Genomic DNA, 9461 nt, shown 5'->3' on the forward strand with positions numbered 1-9461 from the left:
CTCTACATTTAAATCCATTTCTTACAAATCATTTAGGTTTCCATCTTTTACTGAGTCTATAAGCCCTTAAAAGTGAAAGGTGGGAATGAGGGTAGGGACCATGACTTATTCATATCTGTCTGCCTGGTGGTAAATGGTTCTTGGGACATCAATCAATATTTTTAAATGTTTCTTTCTCATTAAGATTGAGAAGAAAATAAAAAGGAGGAAAAGAACAAGGAGGATAAATAGTTAACATTTCTTTATTCTTAATAGATCTCAACCACTATATTAAATGGTTTTCCTTTGTAATATGTGGGTTCTGTTAATGTTAGCTTTTAACAAAGAAGATATTACACTTTGAAGCTGTTATGCAATTATTAACCAGCTTCCAAGCATCAGGGTACCCAGGTACCTTGACGCCAGGTACCTTAACAACCACTTATTAAATGCTTCCAAAAAAAAAAAAAAAGAGAGAGAGAGAGAGATGCTAGCACTTTCGATGAATTTTATGCAAAGCTTCAAGCAGGAGTAGGTGGAAAACATGGGGAACAATCAAACTAGTAGAGTTTATTAATTGTAGCAAATCATGTCTTCTACATGAGAGGAGAACAGAGTAAAGTCGAAGATGTGATTTGAGGTAAGATTACAAATGGCCATGAATAATGAAATAAACCTTATTGGTAGTTGAGAGGCACTGTGTAATATTAATTTAAAAGCTCAATCAAATATGTTTCATATCAATGATATTCAAGATATGATAAGAATCATGAAAAGAGAGCATTTTAAAACATAAAAAAAATGCTTAAGAACTAAGAGCTTATAAAGAAGATATATCTTATTTACAAATATCTATAGTAGAAGAGAGAATGATTACTGTAAAAATAAATTTTATGGGACATGAGAGAAAAAAGATTTTTAAAGATGATGGGAGACACTTTATGAAGGGTGACATTTTCTCGACATTAAAAGAAAAATAATAGATTGGAAACTGGAATGAAGGTCATTCCTGATAGAGGAAACAACCCAGCAAAAGTACTGAGGTAGAAAAGCAGGGGTAAGAATAAAGGTTTAGTTTGACTACAGTGATTAGTCTGAGAAGAGCAGCAGTGAAAGGCAAGGTCAGAGAGGTAAGGTCAAGCCTCTATCTCCTTTGCATGTGACCTTTATGCATCAGATAATGGGATGCATTCTAAGTTTGTTAGCTGGAAAATCATAATTGTGATTGAAAACACTAATCTGACAGTGCTGTGTGGTGTGAAATAGAAACAAGATGACTTGATAGAAGTGGTCTTGAATAAAGTAAAATTGATGGACCTTAACAACTAAGTGGATTTTCAGGCATGGAAGATGGAGAAAAAAGAGTCAAAAGTGACTCCAACATTTCAGTGGAGTAGTCTAATAAATTAGTGTTTTAAGAGGATTAAACTGGAGGAAGAGTACAAACAGTATGATCAAAGAGGTTAGCAGTGAAGACAGCAAAATGAATTAATAGAGAGATACTAATGAATACATGACTTGATAAGAGTTCTGAGTAGATGGGCAGCAGTAGGAAGAGAAGGGAGAGTCTAAAACATATTTCAAAACAAGAATTAACAAGAATTGGTGTTACAATGTATGTAATGAACATAAGTCACAGAATCCACATCAAATCTAAGGTATTAAGCTGGAGAAATTTGTGGTTCACAGATAGCAGTAAGAAATTTACTATAAGGAAAAGTTTGTTTTAAAATGGGGGAAAGATAAATCCAAATGCGGGCATATGAAGTTGCACAATGCAGACACGATTAACATCAACCAAGCATTTCTAAAGTTATTTTTACATTCATACGCTTTCTTTTATTATTATTATTATTATCCATGTTCAAATATTTATTTATTTATTTATTTAATTTAGTTTCAAGTATACAGTACATTGGTTAGACCTATACAGTTCATAAAACGATCCTCCTAATTGTACCATCCCTCCTTTGACTCTCCACCCAGCCAAGGTATTAATGCTAACTGCCTTCCCTATGCCACTCATACACTTTATTTATCAAGATTATACTATCTAAGTAGACACATTGAGCCTTCCATTTTACATTTTCAGCTTCTGGAAACTCTCCAGACATTGGATACTTCTAAATATTTTGAGTAACTATTAGCTTATGTTTTTAGTCTTGTTACATACTACTCTAGCAGAAGTAGAGAGATCAAAGAATAGCATTGGTCTAATTTTTCTATGCTTTAACTCTTTGCTTATATAGGAACCATAAATTATAATCACAGCTGAAATGGATTCTCAGGTCACCCCACAATGTTCTATTTGGCTATTGGTATGAAGACCCAGCAATAAGGAATCTAAAAACATCTTTGGCCATATGAAAGTTACTTACTTCAAGAAAAATTGTCAGATAACTTTGATTTTACTGTTTTAGTAATATGAACCAACACAGACAGTCACATAAAGGGCAGACCAATTAAGATTGTTTAATGAATAAATCCAATAAAACTATCAAATAGCAGATTATAAGAAAAATAATCAGAGAAAATGATATAGAGTTAAATATAAGTTGAAAAAATTTTCTTGCAGATTCAAAATGAATCAGTTAATCTAATTCTTTAAGCCATAATTAAATGACTTCGAAAAAGTTTAAAAGTATTATCTAGTCTATGTCTTAACCTACAGAAGAAAGCATACCCAAACAAAGGCTGATGCTGTCCAATAAAATAACTGGCTCATAGAAATTATAAAGCACCCATTATCCCAGTGATGTTATAACTTTAAGGGTAAGAAAAGTAAAATAAGTAATAGAAAATGTAGATGCAGTCTGTGTTCAGGAGATCAGGAAATAAATATATTCCCCTTTTGTAGAACTTTCTTCCCATAGAATCAGTCATCTGGTGGCCCCTAGAAATTATATCTTATGTCTGAAGACATCTTAATCTAAGCAAGATATATCCTGTGTAAATAAGGTTATTCATGTTTCTCTCCTTAATAAAGACTCTAAAATTAAGATGTGTTTCAGAGTATTAAAGGAGATTTTTGTCCAATGCACTTACTGTAATCTTTATATTCAAAAATTTAAAGACAGTATGTTTTAAATCGGTGAAGTCTGTCTTCTGTATTTATCAGCAATTAAAGTGACACAATTAATTAACAAGACATAAATGGCTGGTTAATTTGGGTCAAAATAGTTTATTATCAGAAATAATATTTAACCACTAAAAGTACTTCTCCTGAGTAAAATAAATAAATCCTTATATTAAGATTATTTTCTCTTTGTGTAAACACGATGCCTGAGCTAAATAACTTGAAACCTTATTAGGATAGAAAATTAGCTTCAGATCAGTATAATTCAAACATTGCAGAAGAAACTATGCAATTTAACCGCTGTTTCATTCATTTGAGAAATCTCTTCAGAATCTGCCTAAGGGTTGAAACAGACTCAACTGCAGTGCGGTGGAATACTCTGTCCCCAGACATACCCTTCTCCAATTACACAGAACTACTGTAGACCCCCAAAAAAAAAAAAAAAAAAAAAGCATTCTGAAATGCACTGTGAAGGACAACCTGCTCGCATTCCTGTTAGATTAAACAATATGTTTCTGCATCTGACCAGAAAAATTTTTTGATAACATCAAACCCCAAATCCAAAAACTTTCAGCAGCCAGACGTTAACTTCAAAATCTCCCCTAATTGTTGCCAATACAGCAGCTGCCAGGAGCTCAAACCTGTCCAATAGAGCATTTTCCATTCTCCTACCACAAAGAAGGTGACGAAAGGAGATCTTTGCTGTCCATGAGTATCTGATTTGGCTCAGAATCGAAGGATAGTGGGGGAAGGGAAAAGAGAGAGGAGTAAAATATTTTGGCAATGCTAGAATAATGGGAAAGTCCCTAAATAGCCCTCTGAGTTCTAAATGGTTTCTCATCTCTTTGGGGGAATAAAGATGCCAGAATATATGCAATTTTATTTTTAGTCTAATTCTTTGGAAAGAGTTGTGTTTCACCAACCTCAACAAGTTCAGCAAAAGGATAAAGAGTAAATACACAGCTTAAGAGCATGCTGTCCTGCTTACTAGAAGAAATGAATTGGATGAAATGGATAATTTACTTTCCACTCTTCTAAAAGGAGAAGAAACATATTAAAACATTGAAATCCATCTAAGTAAAAAAAAGAGATTAAATTCAAACCATATCGTGCATTTAATAAACCGGATTAGTGTATGCCAGTGAGATTGCCTTTTATAGTCTCTTCTGATTTATTAATAAGAAGGTAGATTAGGACAGGGATTAACGTGGTTAGAATATGCTTCAGTTATTTTCTAGAGTCAAAGTCTCTAGCTCATAGATGGTTACTACAAATCTGTATTAACAATGAGCAGCACAATAAAGCTCTAGGCCCCACATAGCCACATAGAAAGATTTCTTAGAAATCTAAAAATCCTTCAACTCTGCAGATAGATTTTGCCAGGGCACGGTCATTGCTAATGAGCCTGAGAGGAAAAGAGGAACCCAACAGTGTGGATGTGCCCCTTATTCAGTAGCGGTTTTGCAAATGAGTAGCTACTGTTTGCTAATCATTGTGCTAGACCCTAGGAAATGCCTGTTCTCTGAGTAACTGTTGTCAAATGAACCTTTAAAGATGATGTGCAATGTGATAAGAACTATAAGTGATAGATCTACAACATTTTGTGGGAATCGAGATAAAAACCAATTAATTCTGCCTGAAGAAATGGAGTCTTGAACTATAAGAACAAGAACGCCTGGTGATTTGCTCAAGAAGGCAAAGGAGAATTTGGAATCTAGAAGAGAAAATAACATGTTCAAGGGTATAGAATCTTTAAGAGAGTTTGTTCAAAATTCCAGGACTCAAATAAAACAAACAAAAAACATTCTATGTTGGTCAGGGAGATTATAAAACAAGCTGCAAATTCTTCCATCTCTGTTTGCACAACCATTTACAATGTAACTTTGCTGGAGGTAGATTTTATTTCTTTACCCATTAAATCCAGGCTTGGCCACATCACTTGCTTTGACCAATAGGACAATATCAAATGCAACAAGCAGGGATTAGAAAGTGCTTGCACCTTTAAAACAGGAAAAAGCCTATGAGGGATACCGTAAGCACATACCTGAGTCATATTCATCACTTGCTGACAACCAGCACCAGCTACCAGTCATGTGAGTGAGACTATCAGAAACCAACAAGCCCTGAGTTAACCAGTAGCCCCATACATGAGTCCAGGTGAAACTAGAATAAAATATCTGACTTACAGAATAGTGAACTAAGAAATTATTGTTCTCTAAAGACAAGTTTTGAGTCTTGTCGGTTACACTGCAAAAGCTAGAAGATGCCATAGGAGAGTGTGTCAGTCAGTGTTCTCGAATACGAAAAAAAAAATGCATAACTGACTCTAGCCAATTTAACAAGGAAAGACCCATTAAATAGACATATTAAACAGTTCATAGACTCTCTAAGAGGGCCAGACGATTAGACTTTGAAGCCAGAAACAAAGTCCAAATAAGTCTGCAGAATCTTTCTCCTGGATACACTACTGTCTCTACGACAGCTTCCAGATATACAAAATTGAATTTCTCGCTTTAGACACTAAGCATTGGATGCTATCGGTAGAACCCTTGCAACTTTTTAGACTTAATGTAACTGTTGTCCCCTCATCATGACAGATCCCACATGTCATCTCTTTATTTGTATCACTAGCTTCCAAACTAAAGTCCCCAGTAAGTCTCCATGATTTGCAGAGTTGGGAAATATGCCTGCCATCAGTAACGGAGCAAGGTATTAGAGGAATACATGTGTGGCTTTGATTTTGTGAAAGAATTGGCTTATAACTTAAGAAATTCCCTAAAACAATGCATTCAATGGTGCTGGGAAGCCAAAGATAATTTATAAAAATCCATTAGAGTCTAGTCCTTCTTCATCTTTCTTTCTTACTTAATATGCAAACGAAAAGAACAAATATATTTCTGCTAGTATGATTCAGCCATCACTATGCAAATGAAACTTTCTTAAATTCCCAAAAGGGAGACATCACAAAGTTTCATCAATACAGCAAACAGCACCAAGTCTGGGATCTCTGCATGATGGCATTACTATCCTAGGTCTGTCGTGATACTCTCTTGTTACTTAATGGTCTATAAACTTTGGGCCAGGATACAATGTTCCCCATTATCAAAACACTCTATATAAAGGAGAAAAAGAAAAAAAAAAGGGGGGGGAGATTTATTAGAATATTCAAATATACACATGACACAGGAAAGAAGAAAATGCGTAGATACTAAAAGTGTTCACAAGGCTGCATTTAGAATTTATAACATTTATTCTCCTTTTTCTAAACCATGTTCCTTTTTTCCTCAGCTAGCTGTTCAATTGCTTAAGGTTCTTTACCCAGTAAATGAACCCAAACCCTTATATCTCAGAGATCTGAGTCCAGTGGTCCTACTTTTATGCTATAATCTTTTATTAATTTTTATCCTTAGACATAACAGTCACATGATATGGCCTGTGTTCTAGACTAATAGCAGGTGAAAGAAAGCTTTTTAGGGGGACAAATTTCACAGGTAGCAATTAGGTAATATGGTTCAAAGCCAGTTCATCATTCTATATCCATGAATTTGGTATTCCTTCCTTTGGAGCTTAGATGAGAAATCAGCAAACTTTTTTAAAAGGACTAGATGGCAAATATTTTAGACTAAGAGAAAAAATCAAAGATATAATGTGGATACTTATATAAACAAGTAAGTTGATGCAATTTAAAAACATAAAAACCAATCTTAGCTCATGGTCCATTAAAAAAAATAAATATAAAACATAAAAATGGGCCACTGACCAGTTTGGTTCCCAGGGCCATAATTTGCTGATCCCCAGTCTAGGTTATACCAGTTATTTTTGGCATGTCAAATTATTTTAGCATTAGTCACCCACTCCAGATTCCGATCAATGAACAATGCAAACTATTAAAACCATTCCAAGCTTCTAGCATATGAACCTATATCAGTAAACTTAATCTAAGATTATGCTTCTCTCTTCCTCATCTAATAATACCCACAGAATCATCCATCAACTCTAGGTTCCTGTTACATAAATTAGCGAAGCTGTGCAATCCTTTAGTGGGTAATCCTTGTCCTTCAAGGTTCTATTTTGTAAATACCTCTGCACCCACCCCAGGACACTCTTCTCGTTATAGATCTGAAGATGCTGAAGTGTTTTTAAGGAAATGGTGTCATTAGGAAAATCAGCTTTTCCCCTTACAAAGTTCCCGCTTTCAGCCAGGTCATTGTAGGTTCATCAAGCAAGACAGGAACGGTCTTATTAGATAGGAGAAGGGCAGCTTCCTGTGGCAAAACCAAGTTAGTTATATTAACAGAAAAGGAATCTATTTTAAGGGCTGTTAGCTTATCACTATTCCAGGAAGGCTTGGAATCTACACAGGAAATCACAGGCTCAAAAGTCCCACCTTCGCTAGAGAAAAAGTTCCCTTTGAGATGGCCCTATTGCCACCAGGGCACACCTACACGCAAACACCCAAATTCTCATCAAAGCCAGACCGTGAATGCTATGGCTAGGACTTCTCTCACTGCATCTAGAAATTGGATATCCCTCACCCCATCAGTACCAGATGTTCCTGCTTCTCTGTGTCACTAGATTCTAAATCATGGGCCTAGACAAGTAATCAGATTGGCAAATTCTGGAGTATATCTTATACTTTCGGTTATTAAAACAAAAATTATTTGAATAGCTGTTTTCCAATTTTTACCCTGAGAAACTGTAGTGCTGAGAAGGTAAATAAAACCAAGTTTCAAAGATGTAAAGTGACTTGTTCATGAGCATTCAGCAAAGAAATGGAAGAATTTTAATAAAACTGTCTATCGCCTGAGCTCAAGCTCTTCACCACCACTCTATAGAGCCATGGTATATAGGTGATGATCAAACATGGGTGGGAGAGAAGGGAGATAAAATTGCTAGGATTCTATGGAAAAGTAAGACAAGAAGACAGCTGACAATGTATCAATAGCAATTTTGCATTTTATAATGTGGGAAAAAGACATGCTTAAAAGAGACAGGGACGGGGAATTTAAAAGATCTCAAGTGAAGAAAGAATTTTTTTTTTTAAAGTTAGGGTAGATGTTAACAATAGCTCAGATATCGATTACGAAAAGAATACATATAAGCAACCTCCACTGAAAAGCGAAGTCATATGGTAAGCCAGATTACAGTGGGTTGGGGAGAGAATATGAAATGAATAAATGTAGTCAAATACTGTAAACTTCCCAATCAGAGAGTAAAATAGGAATAAAGAACAATATCCAGAAAGGGACAGATATTCCAGGAAAGGTTCTTTGTTTTGAATATGGAAGAAATCTAAATAAGATTATATGCTATTTTCTTTGTGAAAAAGAGAAGATCTCTGAGGTCAGGAATGAGTGGGTACAGATCTTGAGAAATAAAAGGAAGATTTGCGAAAGACACTGTAGGAGGAATTGAAAGGGCATTAGCCAGGGCCATGCACAGGCATTTTCCAGCTGCACTGAGATTCTAGCTAAGGCTGACATCTGAGTCTGAAGATGCTTTCAGGAGTCCTTCTATGAACTCAAAGGTAATGATCATAATAATAAAGACATTGGAATAAAATATGGCATAAAATAAAAATGTGGCATAAAGATCGGGAAGCAAAGAACTTTGAAGCTGTGATCAGAAAGATCCTCTGAGTAATGAACCAGGTATCCATGCTGGGTTTGTAACAAAGTGACCTGACAAGGTTGTTAGATAATAAGGGGGTTCCAAGAGCCTGAAAAATTCTATACGAAAACTTTTATGCATAAAAAAAGTTTTTCATCCATATAACAATTAAAGTGGACAGAGTAAAAGTCATTTGGAGAAAAGACAATAAAGGGAAAAAGTCATTTGGAGGAAAGAAGAATAGAGGAGAGGGAACAGGACAGATCAGATTAAAACTGAGATTTGAAAGTGGCCTATATGAAACACTGATCATGGCAATAGCCTCCCATGATTCTTTCTCTATACAATGACATTTATTCCAAACTAAAATTACATAGTTAAACACTTTCTCCGAGGTCAATGCCTTAATAAAAAAGAAATAAATGATTTCTTAACTCCTCTAAAGATAGTGTTTAAACAAACATCTATCCGGGTTGTAGGCCTCTTGTAAACAGCACAGTAGATTTGATGATGTCACATTGCAAGACATGGGTGAGAGAGGGAACATATTATTATGTATCACAAAAAATAGTTTTCTAATTTGTAAATATATATAAAATGTTAAAATATAAAAGTAAAACATTCAAAATCATCCATTCACTTTGCATTTGTTGGATTTTTTTCTAAATACCAGGAACTATGCTAAGCATTTAGAATATAACGTTGAACAAAACATATATTACCATTCTTTGTGGAGCTTCCAGATTAGCTGGAAGACCACAATACCCAAACGATGACATAAATGTAATTACACAGC

The sequence above is a fragment of the Pteropus vampyrus genome, unplaced genomic scaffold (assembly GCF_000151845.1).
Source record: "Pteropus vampyrus isolate Shadow unplaced genomic scaffold, Pvam_2.0 Scaffold53, whole genome shotgun sequence".
NCBI classification, from domain to species: Eukaryota; Metazoa; Chordata; class Mammalia; order Chiroptera; family Pteropodidae; genus Pteropus; species Pteropus vampyrus.